The 23,692-nt window shown below is 36.6% G+C and overlaps 1 long non-coding RNA gene across 2 annotated transcripts; it reads right to left on the reverse strand.

The window, feature by feature from the left end:
• Positions 1–515: 515 nt before the first annotated feature.
• On the reverse strand, positions 516–8,110 carry LOC147655965 (uncharacterized). 2 transcript variants are annotated; one of them, XR_015279473.1, is made up of 3 exons: positions 8,066–8,110; positions 6,669–6,783; positions 516–4,521 (listed from the first exon to the last, which is right to left on the reverse strand). It is a non-coding gene; the product is annotated as an uncharacterized LOC147655965 (long non-coding RNA). The 2 variants fall into 2 exon arrangements; XR_015279472.1 differs by lacking the exon at positions 6,669–6,783.
• Positions 8,111–23,692: the final 15,582 nt, after the last annotated feature.

Raw genomic sequence — 23,692 nt, forward strand, 5'->3', positions numbered from 1 at the left:
TTTGGATCTGGCACTGCTCTCATTGAATTCTCTGCTGGTTTTGTAGTGATTCCCCTCACCCAGCACTGGGTCCTCATGTAGGACACCATGCCTGTGGGGAGGAGCCTGGCTATAGGGAAATGACGTGTTCAATCAGTTTTTATCAGGATTTTGTCAGCAGCTGGACTCGTGACCCCTCACTGCTGGCATTGTAAAGAAGATGTGGAATCACCAGCAGGCCTATGGCAAGGTTCATTAGAGACTGGGACTTCAGGATAACTGCAGTAAAAGCCTGGTTTAAGAGGAAGAGATTAATATTATTCCACATATATTTGGCTAGGTTATATAAGTGGATATATTTCTTTTTTTTTTTTTTTTTCCTTCCTTAACTGAGGCAGTTCATACAAATTCCATGGAAACTTCTATTTGGTACAGTAGGAAAACGTGCAGAAAAACCCTGTTATTGAGGACTTCTTGAACTCTCTTTTAAGCAGTAAAGTGAGAACTGAAGACTCTCCAAGAATAATTTCTTTCACTTTTGAAGCCTAGTGGATTATTTACTTTTGAAGAAACTGAACAAAATTTTGCAACCAAGTATTTTGTCATAAGAGAGATTTTGTGTCCCCTATTATACATGAAAAATCAGAGTAATTTCTGAATAATCATTACTTTTGTTCCTTGAAGTGTTTATGATCTTGTAAAATTTTATCTATATTTTGGAATTGCCAGTAAAGGGAAGAATTGAGATGATTAGAAATGGATAATAAATTTTGAAAACTGAACCTCCCAAAACCCAATGAATTTTCCAAAATATTTTGAAATTTAATTTGACAGTGAACAAGTAAAATAGGCTGAATTGTAAAGACTAGAAATAATTAATCAAAAAGATTGCAACCATTTGCTCTGGCTCTACTATTCATGACAAGCATCCTGGAATTAACATAAGATCTTCAGGACAGAGCAGAGGAACAGCTGGATAGCACTTAGAACACTGAATTAGTCCTTTTTCATTGCTTAAGGATTGAAATTTTTATGTATTTTTTTTTTGCCATATTATGTCTGGAACTCTACAACTGGGCTCAGCTGATGTTCAAACCTGCTGTAATGTAACAGATAATTTCTTGTATTAGTATGGCTATGGGGAACTTGAATTATAGATGAATATCCATCTGGTCTAGGTGATACAGAGAACTGTATTTTATAACCCACAAAGTGCTAAGAGCTACTAACTTATATTTTCTGTCGCACAAATTATATTTAGTTTTAGATTACCTCATTACTTTAATATGTGTTCTTAGTTTTGTTCACTTGAAACCGGAGCAAAAAAGTTTGTATTCATTTTCATTACCTAACATTTTCTTTAACTTTATTTCTTTATTTAATCTTATAGGCCATATGGCTTTGTTACAAAACAACTCACATTGTTACCTTTTCTTCATGATTTTGCCAACCCTGATTATTCAAAATTCAATTTTTTTTTACTCCTAAGTAATGCTATGTGTTCTTGCATATATGTGTAGTGAAAGACACAAATAGTTTCTTTAGGACTAAAAGACATATCAGTATGTTCAGGATAATGAGGCCGATTCAGTAAGACTAGACCTTCAAGCTACATTTTCCATTCACATTCTCCTTAAAACTACAATGACACATGCATGAGTGAACAGCAATGAAGTGGTTAATTCACTAGGAAAAGAAAGAACAGCTGTGGGCACCTTATGAAAAAACTATGTTTGACCTGTCCATCACCAAGACATTTGTTCTTTAGTGTTGCAGGTGGCAGAGTTACTAAGAAAATCAACTTAATTCAACACAATCTTTGGAATGACTTGTTTTCCTGATAGTTTTCTGAACAGTGCACCTCTATGTCAAGTCATGATCGTTGCTGCAATACTTAAAGATCATGACTGGGAACCGAAAGATCATTGTGAAGCAGACATTATGCTCAGCATCTTTTAGCATATGCAAATACAAACCACAATGTAAGATTAGGACACAAGTGAAAGAGGCATTTCACCATTATAGAATGTAGTACCAATAAACACACCATTGTTACTGCTTCTAAGCTATTATCCATACTTTCTAATAGCTAAATCTACTAAAAAGCTTTTTGCTGACATGTACTTTCAATAAGTTTAAAAATTGCTTACAGATTTAATTTTCTTTATCTTGTATTTCACTGAAAATTAGGTCATTCTTACTATATTTAAACAGTTAATCTGCAGGTCCTCCAGCAGAATTCTTACAAAAATCAGTGATAATGTACCAAAAAATAAGATGGTCAGTTAAATACTGTGGGAAATAAAGCTCCCAGTTATCTATAGATTTGGAAAATGTATGTTTGAGGAGCTTATAGGTTTCAGACATGAGAAGAGCAAATTGTAATTTTACATGACCATGAGGCAGGTAGCAGAGAACAGTATGTTCCTTAGAAATGGCTCCAAAAGGCAGCAGTGACAACTGGTTGATCTTTTATTATTCTTTTGCTGCTTATGGCTGACTATCATTGTCCTTTCTCAATCTGCACAACTGAAAAAACCACTCACAGTGGTAGCAGGAAGAGGCAGAACACACAATGCATCCACTGGAATATGTAGCCAAGACATTGGCTGTGTAGGCTCCTGAATCCCTGTTCTTTTAGACCAATGACACAGTTCTGATATCTTCAGGAACTCCCAAAAAGGGTCCAGGCACCACTGTGTGAGTTACCAGTGTAGTGTGGCCTTAGTGGATGCAGTCATGAGCAGAGGAAATGATTGAGTCAGCTGAAAATGATGGCAAACTGTGAAATTTTTTATGGTAGTGGTACTTTCTTGCCTCTCATACGTGAGAATTTTGTGTTATATTTTGGATTAAAACAAAGAGCAGATAAAAAATGCTCAATTCGTTTGAATACTTTTTCTTTACCAGTTTTGGATGGAACAAACACAAAAAATAATCCTATTTTAAATGGACAGTAATTTAGTGCTCCTTACTCCGTTAAAAAACCATGCCAAGAGAAATATTTTTAGTAGTCCAGGGATATCCAGCTGGTAGACTTATCCTGAAATGACTAGAGAGAGATAAAAAGTATGTTTTGAGCCAAATGAATACATTTCAGTTATTGCTTTGTTTATTATTTTAACACCCAAGGGAAAATCCAGAAGATAATTTCTTACTCCAATGTGAAAATGGATGCTTGTCCTAAAAATATATATAAATTGACCTGACAGATATTACCATTAAGCAATGTCATGATATAACTTGAAGGGGTCTAATTTCTTCCTAGATATAACACACTTGGTATTATGTCTGTCCCTAAAAATTAGAAGTTTTAAATCTTCTTTAAGGAAATTAATTTGTATTTTATGACTTTCTAAGAAAATATTTTTATTTTGCTGCTACTTCTAGGGTTTGTCTGCTGGTATTAAATCATGTTTGTGCACCTTTTGGAACTGAAACTCTAAGAGGAAAGCAGAATAAAACAGCATAAAGTGGACTCATTGTGTATTGTAGTTGCTGACATATATTCAAAGAAAAAAATATATATAAAGCCTAGAAATTATTGCAATTTCATTGTGATCATATGCACAGCACCAATAATGACAGGGTTAAAATAGAAAAAAAATAGACGTAGATAACAGGGGAAACATGCTGCTTTCACACAGGTGATAATGAAATTCTTTAGACCTCTGCAGGTGTAATTTAGTCAATTAGAGCACAAATTGAACAATTTCCTAATTGTAAAAGCAAATAACTAATATTAAATCTATCCCCTGAACCAACAGTTGAAGAAAGAAACATATAATTATCAACTTATCAACCTAAGGGCTATTTACCTAAGCCTAGAATAAACAGGTTGTAATTCTCTGTATTCTAATAGAGACCAAGTTAAAAATAACTTCTTTTGTGTGAGTAATGGGCAGTCATTTGTAAGTAACAGTCCTGGACTGTTACCTTAAACCTTAGGATTACATTTCTTTATTCAAATGGAGACACAAACAAATTGCTTAGAATCTAAGTGAGGATATTAAAAGAGTGTGAGAAGAGCTTTTCCTTTCAACTATAGATGTTAATCACAGGTAAACAAAGATCTTATGAAAATCTGATCTGCTATCTATCAGGTTTAAAGAGACAAAAAGAAGCATTATCAGGTATCTTTTTGTTCTCTCAAGATACCTGTTTACTACTTTTCACTTCAATATTTTCTTCATATGCAGGGAGGGAAGAGTCTTTAACACACAAATACTGTATGGATTTATTTGGTCTCCAGGACCTCTGGTATAACCACACATCCATCTATTAAGTCTGTTGGTTATGCTTCATAGAGGTCACAGCTCTGTGATAAAATGATGTATACCTTTCCCAAACATACCTCTACTGTGTTGGTTATAACTAAGTGTTAAAATTCTCTTGTCATAGTATTGTTTAAGAAAACAGTTGCATAAATATAACACAATATAAAGTAAGATCTGTCATATATTCTAAAAAGTAGGTTTTTTTCTTACCTTATGTTAAATACCTATGGTGCAGAGGCCTTTGCCATCCAGTCATTTTTCATTCCTAGGGGGAAAATAAGCCTCTGTGAACTGTTATGTATCACATCAAGGACAGAGATTTCAAGCTGCAGTGAATGCATGGTATCTATTAGAAACTTCTAAAACTATCTGTTCAACTCTAATACAGCCCTGTTAAAAGCAAGAATACCCACGGCTTCAACATTTTATAAGTTGCAAACATCATTGTCCAGTATTCAGCAGTGAGTACCAAGGTCATTAAGTTACACCAAAGAAAATCCTTTTCTTCACTCCCTGTGCCATGCCATTTCCTTCAGCTGGTGATGCAGAGAAGTATGTTTGCACAGTAATGCAAAAAAAAACCATTATGGGTGGAGAATTCCAAATAGGTATTCATTATATTTTCTTCATTGATTTTTTATACTATTTAAGGAGTTAATGTGTATGCTTTAGACTTAGAGGCCAAAAAATTCTCAGTTATTTTCATGCAGTCTTACATACATCAGTCAGAGTATTCCTAAAATAAAAGAGAAGATAAAAGGATGAAAGGTCTCTACTTTTTCTCAATTCTAGTGAAAAAATGGTATATGCTGCCACATCCTGTAATACAGCTCTTCAATATATTTCAAATCAAGTCAGAACTAAGCTGAAGTCTGACCATAATTAATCCTTATTTCTTTCTGGAACACTGTACTTACAAGTCTCCAAGCATCTTGCCATCTAACAAAGAGAGAAATTGAGGGTGGGGTTTCATAGCCTCATAGAATCAGTGAGCTTGGAAAAGATCTCCAAGATAATCAAGTCAAACATTTGACCAAATCCCACCATGTACAAGTAGATTGTAACACCAACTGACACAGCCAGTCTTTTCTCAAACACTTCCAGGGATGATGACTCTGCTGCCTCCTGAGCAGCCCATTCCAATGCTTAACCACACTTTTGGTGAAAAAATTCTTCCTGGTGTCCAACATGAACCTTCCCTGGTGAAGCTTTAGGTCATTTCCTCTTCTCCTGCTGCAAGCTGCCTGGGAGAAAAGTCTGACCCCCACCTTGTTGGCAGGCATCACAATTCAGGCATTTGTATGTCAGCAAGGTGTCTAAGATATCTATTAAGATATCCAAGAAGGTTTCCAAACTCCTGTTCCTATCAGTGAAGCTCTAGTCAATACAGTCACTGGGATGGTGGAGTTATTCAGATCACCCTGAAAGGGAAACCTGTGCTGGCCTAGACATAAACTCTCCCATCTATTGTACAAAACCACTCTGACATTTTACTGAAAGATATTAAAACTACCACCTGAATCTAAAGCACAATTGGATCTTGAAGCCCAAACCCCTTGCATAAAAATGGGAAAAGCTGCATTTTGCATGTTGAATGATGATGGTGAGTTTTTAAATCACCTAGTTCTATACTAGGATTTTGAAATGGCACACTAATGAAATGAATGAAAGCACAGGTTAGCTGAATGGCACACAGCTTCATTTACACTTCAGTTCTCCTAAAGATATTTTAACTACCTACTCACATTAAGTAACTAATTGCAATTCCCAATCTACCTCATTGGCAATTCATTTGAAATGCAAGCTGGTAGTGCATGCTTTACTATTCACCAGAAAACAAGGAAGCATTAATCTTGCTTTATTTGTACCTGTGAGATCTCATGCCAACATTTTCAAGTGTAAAAACTTGTGGCATATAAATTAAGCTTAGCAGAAATGAAAAGCCACCATTTGATGGAAATTTGACGTTTCCTATGCTGGTCCCCAGGCAGTTTGTATAATTTCTTTGTCTCCATGCATTAAGTAACTGTATTTTCAACCTGAGTTTTCAGATGAATGTATGCTTAAAAAAAAAAAGAATGTTGAGGATGTTGATTACAAATGGCTAAATGTTGAAAAATTATGTTGTCAGGTTTACTACCATTCTGCTGTCAGCTGTTCTCAAGCTGGCAAAGTTGCTTGAATAGACCAAGGAAAAAAGGGGTGGGAGTAATTTAGTGTCATTAGTGTTCTTTACATTTTTTGAAATCAAAAAGTTGCATATTTTAATTTCCTGACCACCAGGAAGATAGGACTTTTTAAAAAATGATATGTTAAATTCTTCCTTTAAGCTACCCATGAATTCACAGAGCAGGTATTGAAATAGACTTATTAAACTATCCTGTAGCATAAAATGGAGGAACATTAACTCACCTTTATTGTAATTCTATTAATACTCTCCATGGCAGTAACAAATTTGGTCATATTGATTTTCCCATAGTTATCCTGCTCTTTCCTCACCTATGACAGTAAAGATGTGTTCTTTACCCTAAAAAGAATGTTGAAAATTTTGCACATTTGATTTTTCACAGTTTATGACAGTAACTGCTGAACCAGATATTTCACACAGGACAGAGAAATAGAGACCTAAGAATAAAAACTTTCTGGATTTTTTTACCTTTTCTTTCTTTTATAATCTTTGCTCTAGTGTCACAATAAATTAGCAATAGGCAGACTAAAGCTGCGTAGAAAAACACTTCAGCCCCAGTAATAGTAATTAATACCTGGAAATGCAAAACAATGCAATAACTAACAAGTCTTGTGTAGCACATTGGCTAATTTATTTAGACTCAATTTCTTTGGTGTGTGACTAACATGGGTAATACAGACTCCTCTGGTCTTGTAGCCTGAAGAGTTAAGAAATCAAGAAATGGAATAGTGACCCATCCACCATTTCTCTCAAACTTTTTTTTTCTTTAATCCATTTTTTAAAATTTTGCTTGCATGCAAATATACAAGGAAAAAGGAGTCCATGAATCTTAGTAATCTTCATCTAAATTTTTTTACTAAAAACTGTTTTTTTCCCAAAATATAGCTTTTTAGGAAGTACTTGATTGCTTTATCACTTTTCATTTCCTTGGTTTATTATTCTAATTTCTTTCTTTGTCTGTCCTATGAGTCTCTACAGCCTAGATCAAAAACATGATCATTTCTCCATTTTGACAGTGATATTGTGACAATGTATACCTTCTAACCTCTGAGCATGTGAACATTCAAACTCTTAAAAAAGGAACTTTAGAAAGCTCAGTGGAACAATGCCAGTAAAGATCTGTAATGTCGACAGTGTATACTGCCAAGAAACTAAATTTTGCTATGAAGTTTTGAACACATTCTACTGGTCATTGAACTTATTCCAGCAGAACTTGTGCTTCAGACAGGTTGCTGAACTATTGATTGGCCTCCAGCTGGTCTTTGTGCCACTGATCACAACCCTTTCAGCTCAGCAGTCCAGCCAGTTTTCAACCCACCCCACCATCCTCACATCCAGCCCACACTTCATCAGCTTGTCAATGAAAATGTTGTGCCAGACAGGGCTGAAAACTGAAACCCTTATCAAAGTCACGGCAAATGATATCCACTGCTCTGCATGCATCTACAAAACTAGTAATTTTGTCCCCAAAGGCTATGATATTGATCAGGCATGACTTCCAGCTTCTAAATCCATGTTAATTGTTTCAAAGAACCCTCATGTGTTGCAGTGCATTGTCGTTCATTATATTTGATTCAATTAAATTCTTTATTGTTAAGTTGTACCCCTCCCATGTTAATACCTCGCTCCCAGCTGTGCCCTCCTACCCCGGATGCCAATCCACCCTGATACCTGCCCCTTGTTCCCGAATGTTCCCTGTTCCCCTCCCATTAAGTTGTCAATCCTGCCTTGTGCCAACCCCCGGCTGGACCGCCCCCTGTGGAATTCCCCTGTTCCTCCGAGCCCCATTGGGCCATGTGCCCCACTCTCCTCCCCTGGTGTTCCCCATTGGTTTGTGAATTGTGTAACCCCACCTTGTGCTGCTCCCCTAAGTCTTCCCTGTTGGGTTATTATTTGTACACTCCCCCTTGCTCCCCCCCCACATAAGCTTTTATACCCCTTGTATCTTTTGTCTTTCTTCCCTGGAACCTTCAAGAGAATAAATCCCTTTTGGAAGCCACATGGAAGACCTCTCCCTTGTCCTTGCTCCTGCCCTCGATGCTGTACAGCCACTGTCCTAGAGCATCAGCCCTAAGCTGCGCTGCTTGCCAGGAGCAGCCCACTCTTGGCTCGGTGCCGGGAGCTGGCACCGCATCACTCATCTACTTAATAAATTTAAAAAGAGTTTTCAGAGCTATGTGTTCCATCCCTTCCCCTGGACAGAGGTGAAGCTAATCAGCCCAATGATCTATAGATTCTTCTTTCCCTTCCTGCAGTAAATAGTTACCTACCTTCCCTCCAGTCCTCAGGAATCTCCCCAAACCATTGTGATCTTTCAAATGTAATTCACAGAACCATGGAATGGGTAAGATTTGAAGGAGCCCCAGTGGGCTGTGTGGTCCAACCCCACTGCTGAAGCAGGATCATCCTAGAGAACCTGGCACAGTGTGGGCCCTTGGGTATCTCCAGTGAGGGAGATTCCTCACCCTCTCTGGGCAATCTGTTCCAGTGCAATCAATCACACAGTACAGAAGTTCTTCCTCATACCCTGATGGAACTTCCTGGGCATCAGTTTCTGCCTGTAAATTGAGAGGGGTTACTCAATGGCATTGTCCAACTCCTCATGGGCTTGTGTATATCCAGTCAAGGTTAGTTCATTGTCCAGGCTTCCAAGAATACTCCAGTTTCTTCTTTGCTCTTTTCTACACAACCAGCTTGGCTGGTCACAGTATTTTGAGTTCCATGCCTTCTTCCTCATTGTTAAAAATTGTATACAGTCTTAAATCTTTTCTGTTTAGGCAGCATATTGTATTGTGTGCATCTTGTTATGAGCTCCAAAGATGAAATCTATTAACTAGAACTAATTGTTTTACATCAGAACTAGCTGTATTTCAGCAGGTATCACAAATGAGTGAGAACCTGAGCTCCACATCAGCATTGTTTAATAAAATCAAGTTATTTAGTATCAACAAATATTTTATTTCATGGCCATTTTCACACACGAAACTAAGTTATTATTGCTATTATTAACTGTGACAGGTCACAAAGCAAGTTAGAAATTCTGAGTTCTCAGATGCTAACAGCACCAGCAAAATATATCATCAAAACTCACAGCCAAGCAGACTTTTCAGACAAGTAACAACCAAAGGACCACCAAATCTGTAACCACAATAGAAGCCTGGAACCAAGACAAAAGCACTTACTCAGATATTCAGACAGCACAGGTAATACAGAGCTGTGGTTAGTATGTGGTTCTAACTGAACACTTTTCCTGGAATTTCTGAGAAAAGAACATTCATTCCAGGTAAATTTTAAAAAATAATATGAAAAGACAGTTTTTTCTTCCTAGTGAGCCAAGTCATACACTTGAGTTCATAGGAGAGCTTCTACTCTTTCTTTTTTTTTAAACATTCCTTTCCTTTAAAGTTTTCTGGTGACTGGCAGTAACCATTCTTGGGATTAATAAAACTTTTATCAGTCTTTTTTACTGCTGATCTGTCTTCCATTAGGGGGGCAACTTTTCTCCTCACTGCTCCATCATGTTTGCACAATTATAACCTCTGGTTTGAGAAATTATGCCTTTTTGCACCACGGTTTGGAATTTAGGATGCCTAATCCTGTCGCTGCTAAAAAGAATCAAATTCTGCTGAGTGAATCGCCAGGATTATTTTTGATTTGAATAAATCTTGACAGTTACTGGTTTGCATGTCTAATCTGATTCATTGGCTCTACTCTGGTTGTACATGCTCAATTAGAAACAAAGAAAGAAACAAATCATTGAAGCTCATCATTTAATATGTGGAATATTCCTTCAGAGCAGTTATAAGTCTTAATCTGGTATTTTTCTAGAGCTGTGGTAGACCTTGAACTCAGTGCCTTTTAAAAAATAACTCTGAATTAGAAAAAAAGCAAAATAATAGAAAATAAAGGCCCAAAAAACAGAATTACTTTTATGTGTATAGTCCCTTGACAAAAGCTGATAGAACTGGCAATGGGAGCATGCTCTTGACATATTCAATTTGATTATGATGGCCTTAGGACTCACAGCACATGTTTGTAAATTGTGAGGCTTCAAGATCAGGTTATAAACTCAGTCATAAAATTCAGGCAACCACTGGAACCCTTTCAACTTCCTTAGTCTTCTCTATCAATGAATATTATATATAGGTAGATATTGCTAAATTTTTATTTTCTTCTCTGACTTGAGTACTCTGACTTTCTTGAGGAATATGTTCTAGGAAATCAAGTAGGATGATATTTTCTGGCAGTAAACAGAAGAAAATAATGTAATCATATTAGAGTAAGTAAATAAAATTATCATTATTCAGGAGTATGGATTTTTACTCCTATTGATTAATATACTACCCTGGGAAACAGATTTATTGATTAGTGGGACTGTAAATATGAAAGCACATTGTTTTAATCAAATAAGAAAGCAAGGGACTCAGAAAATTAAAATGCGTAAAGAAGTCATATATATATTTTATAGTCATTCAGTGTTTTCTCCCAGTAGAATAAGGCACGGTTTCTTCAATGTTAACGCAAAGACATTTATTGGTTTCAAGCACTTATATTTATACTTTTCAGAGCTGTGATAAGATGTTCCCCCTAATGCTTGTTGGTTACACGTTTCTGTGCTTGCCTCAAGAGCTGAGCATGCTGTGGTTGCACTGATGCATGAGCAGGATGTGATGTTTCATCTTCCTGGGTGCGGCTCAGGCTGCCCCATCAGCTTCAAGGTTTAACAAATCGGTCCTGCAGTTCATGTCCTTTAACTCCTGCTCCACAACAGTTCCCCATGCCTAATCACAGCATAACAAGCCAATGTGACAAGAAGACATAAGATTGATTAACATGAGTGAAAGGATAGGTATGTAAATCCAATCTACTCAGACTTTCAGTGGAGAATAACAAATCCCTTCTTGGAGTGGTTCAGCACTCTCACTCATATGAATAAATCAATACTTGCATTAGGTCAAATTAAGAGTCCACTTCACCAATTATTTCAGTCTCCAATACTGATCAGCAGAAGAGGGATTTCAAGCAGGAATAAATTCAGTTAAGTGGTGCCCATAGGAACACGAGGCTGACACTGATGCCTGACACACGGGGACTGAGCCTTTCCACACTCCATCTGTGGATCTTAGTGGTTTGGGGTTGAAAGGCAGAAGTACCTCTGGGAAAGTTGGACAGAAATCTGGGACATTGTTGGGAATTCTGGGAACTGTGGGAATGCCTTTGGCTCCCTGGTCCTAGCCCACCTCCATAACTGGCCAGCACCTTCAGTTTCCCAGACACTTTCAAGGAGCCTTCAGTGTTGTTGGTGCGTCCACTGCTGGCTTTGCCCTACCTGAGAAGTAGGAAACCCTTTGATTCCTTGCTTTTTCACTTTTGCCCTTTGATTGTTCCTTTGCATTCATGCATTGTCCTCAATAATGACTTATTTTTTATGTGAAGGGGTTGACATTTTTAACCTTTGATGATCTCTCCCTTTTGGTGGTGGATGGAAGAGGGCATCTGTTGTTTCAGTGAATGAAATGGCAGCTCGTTATTGCTAGAAATAGATGTGGCATTTTCACATGGGCAATGACATATGAATGTGTTTCCTCTTCATGACTTTAGCTTGTTTCACTACTGCACAGGTCACAGAACCTTAATTTTTTTCAGCAGAATTGTGTTCAGGGGGTGATTGTGACGGTAATCAAATGCCAGCTTATGCAGATTTGAAATGCTTACAAAAGTATAAAGAGAAATTTATGTTGTCACTCCAGCAACATTTCTAAATCATCAAAATAAAAGAAAACCCCATATTTCAGAAGTTTGTATTTTTTCTTAAAAAAAACCCCAAAAACAAGAGCAAAATATTAATACTAATGCTCATTTATTTATTTCATTTCATGAAACTGTTTCCTCCCAAGCAGAATTGTCCAAAATATTAAAATAGAACTACTGAAATATCAGTCTAAATTGTGGTGGTTCTGCTTTGAAAGTGTTTGATTCCTTTACAGTACCAAGATTTGAGAAGGGTTATTATTATCCTAGCCAGATTGGAAAAGAGAGCCTATAAGGGCATTTGACATACCTCTTTATTTAAGGTCCAAACAACATTTTTAAAATCAGTGTTAGCATATCAAGAGGAAGTCTGATACATATTTCTGAACAGCTGTAGGTAGTGATTTTGACTCAGGAGTCAAAAATAGTACTTGCAAAAAGCAAAGGAAGGATTTGAAGCTTAGGATCTCAATTCTAAAATTCCGTATAGAAAAAAATATTTTCAAAAGAATTAAACAGCTTAGTCTAGAAGTCTCTAAATTTGGATCAATTATTTTAAAATAAGCATTATCAGAGCTTTCTTTCTGTTTTAATTTGCCAGCAAATGAATTTTAGTCTTGAAGATATAAATTAGAAAAACTTCTATAATCTAGTGTGACTGAAAGCTGAGTGATGCCTCTACATGATATGGCTATGTCCAGCTTGTCCACATAACATCTCCATGTAAATGTGGTCGGGTGAACACTGCCATAAAACTGCTTGGGTTTGGTCTCACTGATCCATTTATTCCCTCTGATATTAAATAGCATGTATATGGGGCTGACAGCTAGACCAATGGATAATGAAGAAAAAATATGTTTCTGAGAGAAGAAAGATGTGATAAAGAAAGCTAAAACAAACTTCAGATCAGTGGCTATGTCACACAAATTTGTATTTCTCTAATCAGAGATTCTCAGATTTGCTTAAACCGGAATTAGCTCTGTGCTGATCTAACTTTCCCCTTCTTAACAGAAGTGATAGCCATAATCTACAATTACAGAGTTCCTAGAGTAATCAGTCTGTAAAACCAGGTCTCAGTCAGCTTTAGGACCATGTCAGCCATTCATGGCTTGTGGCAGAGGTGCAGCTGATTTTATCTGCCTCTTTTGCTCATTCTGAGCATTCTGATTCTTTTCACCTACATTTCTCCGTCAACAAAAGCCAAACCAAATTTTATAGAGAGTCTGAAGGGGCTGTAAGGAGACCCAGAACTTACAACAGTTATCTATAGGTAGATGTATCACTATAGGTAATTTATAGGAAGCAGTATGATGGAAAAAGTTGGAAAACACACTTAATCCAGTCTTTCTAGGGGGCCTGTGGAGATGCAAAACCCTAAATCTCATAAATGAATCATTATAAAATCATTCTGTATTGTTTATTTTAAGTTAAATGTCCTGGTTACTTTTTATTCAATGCACACATTGTCCTCATCTCTAACACTGGCACTGATACTTCCCACTTCAATAAATGCTATAAATGGAAGCTGCTTCCTGAAAAGAAACTGCACCAGGGGACTTTATGCCCTAAATTTTGAACAAAAAGAAGTGAAACAAATGCTTTTTACCCTGAAAAGATTGCTTCTTACAGTAATTTCTCAGCACATGATTACAAATATAATTAATTTTCCAAGGGATCACAGGATAAATCAAAGAACTGATTAAACCATATTGTTTGTTACATGAAAATCCTTTTGAGAGAAAATCAGATGTTGAAGACAAAAAGTAATTTTGGGTCACATTGTTTATTTTCAGTTACTTTCTCCTACCAGTTCAAAAGGAGATTTGAGTTGCTTATTCAGCCCTCTTTCTTAATAAGCTATCACTCTGATTTTTAATAAGAGCAAACAGATCTTCTTAAAGAAAACTTTCTGAAAGTCAGAAACAAGCACAGAACACCCAGAGGCGAGAGGTCTGTGGAATCTTTAAAAGGCAGCTGGAGGCAAGAACTGAAGCTCTGGAATCTGATAACCAAAATCTCTAGCCTGACAAATAAATGTTTAGGGGATAGACATGTACTCCACAAAAAAACACCCAACCTGAGGCTGAACCCTCCCCCACAAATCCCCAAATTGAATTTATTCTGTCTTGTTCTTAGTATTAATTCCTTGTAATATGATTGTTCCAGAGACTCCAATTTGTATCAAAACATTGGAGAAATGGTTTTTTTGTGCCAGTGAGCTGGATCATCACTGTCTTTTCTATTTTTCCCTCAAATGATGGTGCATTTACAAGTCTGGTTCAGATTGTGATTTTTGTGAACTGAATAATATGACAAAGGTAAATCGCTTGAAGACCATGAATTTGCTGCTTCTTCTACAAAAATAAGAAATTAATTTGTGATCAAAATACCTTAATGGTCATTTTTATAACATGGATTTAGAGAGTTTGAATGGGTCACAATCTCATTAAGAAAGTCATAGGAAAAAGGAAAATAGGATTTAACATCTGGTTAACACCTTTTTGTGATGCCTGATGAAATGAATGGTCAGTGCTTCAGCCTTCCCACTAGAAATACTCAGGAAAAGGCTGACAGACAGACAGGCATTTGGAGGAAAGCTGGCAAAACAACTGCACCAACTACCTCTGCTCTGTATCTTGCTTTCCCATTTGCCTTTGTGAAAGTTTCTCAAGAATCTTCAGATCTGAACTATCTTCCTGTTGCCTTTGTCAGAGCTCAGAGCTGGCACTGTTCTGCTCCAAGCAGGGATCTGTCTCAGCCTTGCCTGCTCTCCCAGTGGAAAGTTTTTACTCTGGATTTGGACTAATCTACCAGGCCATTCTAACGCTAGCTGGAGTTTTTTCAGGTCACTTACTGAATTTTATTGAATTGCTGAAGTAAATTTTCTGAGTAATAATGGCAGGGTTGAATTTTCTAGCCTTGTTTTTCTTAAAGTCAGTTTGAAACCTTCTGTCCTTATAAGTTCAGACTTATCAATGTTTTGATGCAGGAAACTGATCTATTCAAGAAACTCTATTTGAAGATCAGAAGCTAAAGGTTATTTAGATGACAGATGAGCATATGCAATATTGAAAGTACCAAAATGTATTTTTTTTGTCAAGGTTAAGCTGTTGTGAAACTAAGTACACATAGGAAACAATTCAAATCAGTAGTAAAAAATCTATTTATTTGGATATCTGATGGAATATATTATTGCCTGAAGTAGGTACTTCAATTTTCATAAACAAAATTAATCAGAACATGTCAAGAATTATTTATTGAACAGTTTTGTATACCTATTTCAATTTTTCATGTGTAAGAAATGCTCTTTTATTGCAGCTAATATTCTTTGCAAAAATGGGTCAGCTCTAGCTAATTTATCAACTGATAAAATTTGAAGACATATTTAATATTTTTCAAGATTATTTATGACACTTTGTTAAGAGTGCAGCCAGTTACATGTCCAGATAAGCTCTTTACAATACAGTATTATTATCATGAATGGCTAAAACAAGATAAGACATTAAAATCCTGTGAGGATATTCTAAGTAATTTGAACTGAAATATTCCTTGTTGTATTTTCAGGCATTAAGTGAAATAGTTACTATAATCACTGACTAAATCATATGGAAGGGAGAGAAGTACAAGCAAATTAAAACCACAGTAAACCAGTAAAACATAGAATTGTACAGGACTGATGACAGCTGGAACAAGTGTGCATCCAAGAAGCCATATGGAGTTTCTCTGTTTCTGTCTGTTCTGGTAGCACCAGGAGAGCTACTGAGGAGCAGCTGGTTTGGTTCTGCTGGAGCCCTGTCTGATTACAGACATTATCTGCTGATAAAGTCTGTAATCCTGATGTGGGGGCCAAGGGAGGGGAGCATCACTGAAATCCTGCTGTCCTGAGCAGACATTTGTGCATAGAAGAATGAGAATATGGTATTTAGATTGGCTGCTTCTGAAGATTTGTGCTGTTTCTTGTCCTGTCCTTTTTTTCTCTCCAGTTGCTAAGAAGTGCATCACCAGGGTATAAAGTGGGTTACTTCTTTTCATCTCTTTGTTGCCTGCACAAAGCACAGCACCTTTCACAGCTGCATTTGTCTTCCACACACTCACCTTTCTCCACTTTGGGGGGATTTTGAACTTCAGGACACTGCATATGTTTTTCCCGTGATATGTTTTCACGTGGAAAGTATTGATTTGTCAAACCTCAAGGCTTTTATACAGATGAATATTTATCTCAGTGAAAGTTTTGTTAGGAAGTTTTTAAAAAAGCAATTGTGGTTAGATAGAACTTGATGTTCAGCTGGATTGATTGAAAGAGAATTTTTATTTATATCTTTGTCTTACATTAATCAGATGATGCAGGAGTGAGAATTCCTAGTACTTCATGACTTACTTCGGCCGAGGGTGTTTTCATTCCAGTGAAGAATCAAATTAAGTTAAAACAACAGCTTAAAATCTTGTATTTTCTTAAGTTGAATGTGTGATGCTCCTATGCTACTTATTTATTCCAAAATAAGGTTTTATCATCTTCAAAAGCAGGAAACAGAGAATTCATAATAAATACTTGAAGATTTCAAATGTATTTTTCTTTTATTTTACTACTTTACCAGGTGAATTATTTTCTCCTGAAACCTTCTAATTGCAGAGATGTAAAGACTAACTGCTGTGATATTGGTAGAATAAAATAAATCCTTCTTTGCTTTGCTTTTCCCCAATATTAAATTATTTTCACAAGGTAAATTCTAAGAGAGTGACATTTAGTGTCAACACTGTATAAACAATAGCTGCCCTGCAATTGCTAATCTATTTCCTTCATTACTGCTGATGTCCTGAAATTTGTGGAACACCAGAACTGACAGAAAAACAACCCATTTCCTCCAAACTTTCCTGCTGAATAATTACTTCCTATGTTTATCTGATATAAGCTTCCTGTGGGCAGTTTCCATAGGTTTTTCCTGTGCATTGGTTTTTTTGAGGACTCCAAGGAAAAAACAATTTTGCCAAGTACCTCCTCAATCTAAGAAGCTGAACAGATTAACAGGAGACAAAAAGAGCTTTAAATATCTTTGAAAATATTTTCTTTAGAGATTTTAAGACTATTTTTACTAAGAGTATGGTCATAAAAATATACATTGCATTCAGTTTTTACAGGTGGTTCAACTTTGTCTGATTATTATTGCTGTTGTAAACAAAACAGTTTCTATCCTTCTTCCTTGTGTACTCAAACCCTTTATTTCAACCAATTAATTTTGAAAGAAACTGTTGTCATACTTAGATATGAGAGAGACTTTATCTTTAGAGGAGCTTGAGGAACTCATCATGTTCTCTTCTTCAGGTGTGTGGGATGAGGGGAAAGCTGCACTCTTCAGCTGGCATACCCTAGGCATCAGCACAAAGCCAGCGTGGGCTTGGGGACATAAATCCTGCAGTTTTCTCTGTCTCTGAGGCATTCCAAAGTACACAAAAGGCTCCCAGTGCAGATTTGGTGCTTCTGCACACACTCATGACATCAGTCATTTTGTCTAGATGTCATTTGTCTAGGCATTTTTCAAGAAAACTGAAGGACCTGATCTCATTAAGTAGTCCTTGTTTTATGTTAATGTTTTAGCCTGCTGTTAATGTTGCTAGCTGCTGAGTGTAAAGAAACTTTTCAGTAACATTTAGCAGAATTTTCTTTGGTATATATTGGCCTCCAAAGTTTGTTGTTTGTTTGTTTGTTTTTGGGAGCTGTGGCTTAGACAAATACGAAAAGCATATGACTCACTACTGATACCAGAATCTCTATATGTGACAAAATTTCTTTGGGATTCTCCCAGGAATTCTCTGATAAATTACATCTTCAAGTTGGATGGATCTTTATAAATGGTAGGAGGTTAATTCAGCTGCTTATCAGATGGTAGATTTGAATGTTTCCAAAATCCCAGGTATTCATATCATCTTAGGTGGGAAAATCCTGATGTTGGTTTATGGAGGTAAACGAGAGACTCAGCAATTAATTCAGTGATTTTTGTTAATCCTTCATCAGAACCAGCTACTCAAGTACAAGAGGAGTACATGGTTTCCTCTCATAATGGAACAAAAATGTAATTTTGCCGTATCTTGGTTAAGAAAAAGCGTTCCTTTTTGGTGGAATGAATAATTTTCTATTGTCAGAAAGGCATCCATTATTTGGAGCTGTAACATGTATTCTGAATACATTTGACTATGTGTATACTTGGCTTAAGGTATTGTTTGAAAATAGTCTTTTACTGTAAATTTGTAGAACCTTCTAAACCTTACTAGAAAACCTATGTTGTTAAATATTCAGGGGTATATTGCTTTATGTAGAAGAAAAACCATAACTCTTTCATCAACATATCCCATAACAGTTTCATGGTGTTCCTAAATTGTGCTGAATGCATACAATAAGGTAAGCTTGTACCTGCAGCAGGGAAGATTTTCTCTCTGAAGGAAGCTCTGTAATAAATGGGCAAAGCTGAACCAATTTTGAGAGATGTCTGTGTTTTCAGGAGGGTGGCTTCATCTGCTGAACAACGAAGGAGGCTGGAAGTTTCTGTGCTGGGGAGCTGGGTCACTTCTATGATGAGGAATGGCAAGATTGGCTCCTGAATACTTCCAGCAGCGTGTGGAGCTTCAGCAGAGGCAGAGTTTTGATTAAATGATTCCACCCTCCACCCAGTATAGACTGGACTGTGCTCTCAGGCACACGAGCCTTGCGCTGCCCTGCACAGGGCCAGGAGCTGGACCCGGGGATCCCAACACGTCCCCTCAACTCAGCAAATGCTTTGATTTTATGATTCTCTGGAATCCTGCATATGCAGACTTCTTAAATCACACTTCTATTTGGAAGGGGTTGTGTGTGTTTGGGGGGAATCTCCTTCAAATCATGTTTTAATTTAAGAAGTAGAATCTTAGTGCAAATGATTTTAATTAAAACTCGCTTATTGCTGGTTCTTATCTTTGTGTTTCTGTTAAGAGGGTACAGTGAGATACCATTGTCTCAAAAGAAAATTGAAACTCTCCTAAATTTAGCATTGTAAAAAGAAACAAATGTATTTTAATATTTTAAGCATCTAGACTTGAACAATTAATGAATCTCATTAGTATCTGGAGGATTTTTCTGTTATTCCTCTTGCCGACATTTTTCCTCAAGATTTCATTTTACAAACCCTTATCTTTAAACACAAATCCCCAGGAAAAATGCAGAAGTGGCTGGACTTGATATAAATCTAAAAGTACACATATCTGTCATTATGGCTGAAGCCTAAATAAACAATACAAATTGTATGGTGGAACATAAGATTAATTTCTGAGTTTCAAGGTTCTACTTTGTTAAAATACTTTGAATGAAAAAAAAAAGGAAGAAAAAAATCAAACAGGATTAAAAAAATAGGTCAACTGAATCTGGGATTTCAAACATTAACATCCATCATTCATGGTTTCATGGTTATTTCATGGGGTCATTACCTTGTAAAACAGCAGAGCTTATGTTATTTTGACTGTCTTTCAATCTTAACATATTTGGAAGTCTTTCAAATTCGACTTTAGACCTGATTTGCATAAGTTTATAGTGTTTCTTTCAGTTCTGTTACATCCTGTAGTTTGGCACTCTTGTTTGAGGAATACATTGCTTTTTTATCAATATTCACACAAAATAGCTTAATGTCATCCTTCACTATGGTCTTAAATGAGTCTTTCTTGGATTTGTAGTTTTTTTCTGCCTTTCTCTAGCTTTTAGTTCCTTTTCTTTTCTCTGGTTAAATAACAAAATGGATGTTCTGTAAGTATAAATATGCTTACACTTTACCATCTTTGATGTGAAATGCCCTCTCTCTACAGTAAAGAAATTTCCAGCCTTCTTCATTATTCTCCAAATGAAGCCTGCCTCTTAAAAACACACCACCTGTCTTAATTTATTTACTTTTGTCCATTTATTACACAATACAGAATCTTTCACAACCATTACCTGTTGGGATTTCTGTGTTGTCTTGGCTAAGATGACATCCAGCCTGAATAGTTATAAATCAACTCAGGTATCCTTGCACAAACATGCTCAGACCCTGTTTGTACAAATTAGTGTTGGGATGGGAATATTGCAGTGTGAAGTGACAGAATGACCATGATGTTTTCAAGAAAATCATTAGTGGCCACTGTAAGTGTTGCAGAGCAGAATGAGTTAAGCTGCATGAACAGTATGTTTGAATTGCTGAGGATTGTACCTGCAGGCAGTTATGACAGAAGTTCAGGGTACATTGCCTTGCATATTCTGCAATACCTCCATGGTATCATCCATAGATCATTTCGATACTTGAGAATATCATTGACCCCCTACTTCATCAGAACCACAGGAACCTGAAGTTCTGGGATTGATTAAGACAGATGAGTGCATATATATAAATGACAGTAAATTAGAAAAGGATGACAGAAAGAGTCACCCAGACTACAAGATGACTCAGGAGGGTGCCCCAAGTCAGTTACTTTTCCACAAGAGGTCTTTGTGGTACAATCAAACCGTAACATTCAAAGTCTCTGTATGTTGTGCACCCTCAGATTCCTTGCCATGAAAATTGCCTCGAGGGATATTATTGATTTGTGGTGATGGTGCCTGGCCTGCTTTGCCTTTCTGAGAGATTGGCAGACCTTGCACTATTGGCTGCCTCACAATGTTAACTCCTAATTTAACCATGATTATAGATCATACACATAAGGCAGATCAGGACTGACAGAAGCATGCACTTTGTGAATTTACCAAAGACTGGAACCCAAATGCACAGTTTTGGAATCTCCCACTTGCTAGGGTTGCTTCAATTTTTTCTCCAATAGTTGCAGCAGCTGAAACTCTTTAATACCTTAAAAAAGCTTGGCTTTTATAAGCTTGGCTAGCTCAACAAACTGTTGCAACTTCCCTTGCTTTTCTCTTCTTTTGACAGATGTTGATTCTGTATGCCCTGCTGCTTTGCAAAATCATGCTGCCATAGATTTTTTTGATGATTGCTGTTATTATAAAAATTGTTGATTTTTAGATTGCTGTTAGCCCATGGTCATGGATTTGATTTCCAGATTTTGAAAGAATGTGTTGTGTGAATTTATCTGATCACTGTCAATCTACACATGCTAGTATTCAGAAGCTGGAAGAAGGTGTTAAGAAATTGCAGTGGGATGACAAAGTGGACTGGCTAGGTCAGTTGTTCTAGACTTTGAACATTTCTGGATGGGCTGAAAGATTATTGCAATTAAGAATTTCTGTACTGAGAATATTTTTGTGCCTTTTCATGATTGTGTCTTGCTTATTGCAATGTATGTAAAAAATGGTTAATAATGCAGTTCAATGCGTCTTATACATAAAACAGAAAGGGAGAAGTGTTGCAGAGCAGAATGAGTTGAATGACATGAACAGTACACTTGAATTGTACAGCGAGAGCTGTGAGAAAAAATTGTGAAGAACAGCAGAAGCTGACAAAAATACACACAGAAGGAACTGCAAAAATTGTGTCACTCTCCCAAAGAAGAGAGTAGCCTGCCGTGATAAGTAATTAAATATATATATATATATATATATATATGCATTATGGCCTGCTATGCACCAAAATCACACATAAGCAGAACAATTGGAAATTGTTATGCAAAAGCAAGAACAGTATAAATATCTGTGCCTTTTGTCAATAAATGTCCTTGCAGCATCACACTGCTTGGTCCATCTTTCAATCGCTATTACATAAGAGTTGAACTGATAATAAGTCATGCCACAGAATTTAATAAAAGTCCAATATTTAAAAAAGGAGCTGAAGGGTGTATTTCTTGTATTAACTTCTGTGACAGTAGGTGCTGCTTTGATATGCCCAAAATTTATTGTTTTCCTCTTATTTTTGTATAATATTACTGTAAATGGCTAAATTCTAAATAAAATAATTATTCCTTCAGCTATACTGGTAGCGTACAACTTCAGTTTCCTACTCTACGTGAAACATGAAAATAAACTCTTCTATTCCTTAAGCTACTCCTATCTCCAGAAAAGAATGAACCAATCTATGATTTGGCTAAATCATCATCAAAACTTTTAATGACTCAAATAATTTTGGAACTTCAGTTAACATTCATTTATGACCTAATAGTCAATAAAAAGCAGACCGGTGTTATGAAAAGAGTGAGTGGGATTCAAACATTAGGTGAACAACTAGGGAAGTAATGCTTTGCTTCTGTTTCCATGTGATCAACACACTCCTGAACAAAAAGCAAACCCAAGGCCGTTGTGTACATCATGGCAGATGTACAACATTCACTTAGTCAGGCTGATACCAGACAAGATTCACGTGACTGCAAATGGAAATGGATGTATTATTTTCACAGCTATCTCAGATTCTTTCATGCTCTGATGGACATTTTTCATGACAGTTATGAACCTGGCTAGAATTAGAGGTTAGGTGAGAAGATAATGCTTGTGGTGTCTGGGGACCCAGAGATTCACCAAATCATTTAGCAGCTAACAGCAATGAGGCTGCACAGGCATTAAGAGACAAAATTTTTACATATACCTGCAACAGTCTCCTCTCTGACATGTTTCCAAGCTGAGTCTGCTGGTAAGTCATTCATAAAGTTTGCATGATGTTTTAAAATTAAATAACTCTTCTCTGTCAATACACAATAATTTGGGACTCAGAAAAATGTGACAGCACTTTCTCCTCTCTCGGGAAACTCTCAGACTTGGACAAATGCAGATCACCACGTTGAAAGACATTAGCATAAAAAAGGTCATAATTTAGATAATCAAAGTTCCAAACAGGTTAATCAACCTAGGGCTTTAAAACATCAGTCTTGTCTTCTGGAAGGCATTTGGTAAAGGAAAATAATCTCTTCCTTTGGGCAGGTTTCTTCAAAATATGCTCTGAAACAGGTAGAAGAAAGCTACTTTCTGTTTTCTGAGTGGTCTAACTTAATTCTGTGAATACTAGCAACAGTTTAATTTAAAATCCTACAGGATCATGATTTGTGTTTCCCCCCACTTTGATCGTTTGTAAGTAAAAAAGAAAATTTACAAAATGGATCAGAACTCAATTTCTTACCAGGAAGCATTTAATAAATTTAATAATCTTGCCATAACCAAGCCATTTAATGGGGTTAAAAGTATGACAAATTTGGCCTATATATGAATATGATCCCTTATCATGACTTTTATTAAGTTGCCTTCATTATCTGTGGCAAAAAGATCTGGGGAAAAAGTCTTGAGAAATGGGCCATTCTCTTGTCTTTTTGATGCTCTCAGAAGTTGAAAGATGTGAAGTATTGTTTATTTATATGATCACTGCACTTTGGTTGAGAACCAAAAGCTAAGACACGTCCTTTGGAACAACATCAAGTATGCAGTGTTTTCTACTCATCTAAAATGTTATTTGTTATGTGGGCATGTTTCAACGCACTTGGTCTCAAGGCCTGTGTGTTGTTTGATACTGCACTGTGTGTAGTAGATATAGCATTATGTGGATTGCAAAACAGCTCTGAGCCAATGTTTTAAACT

The sequence above is a fragment of the Cyanistes caeruleus genome, chromosome 1 (genome assembly GCF_971803275.1).
Source record: "Cyanistes caeruleus chromosome 1, bCyaCae1.hap1.1, whole genome shotgun sequence".
Classification (NCBI taxonomy): Eukaryota; Metazoa; Chordata; class Aves; order Passeriformes; family Paridae; genus Cyanistes; species Cyanistes caeruleus.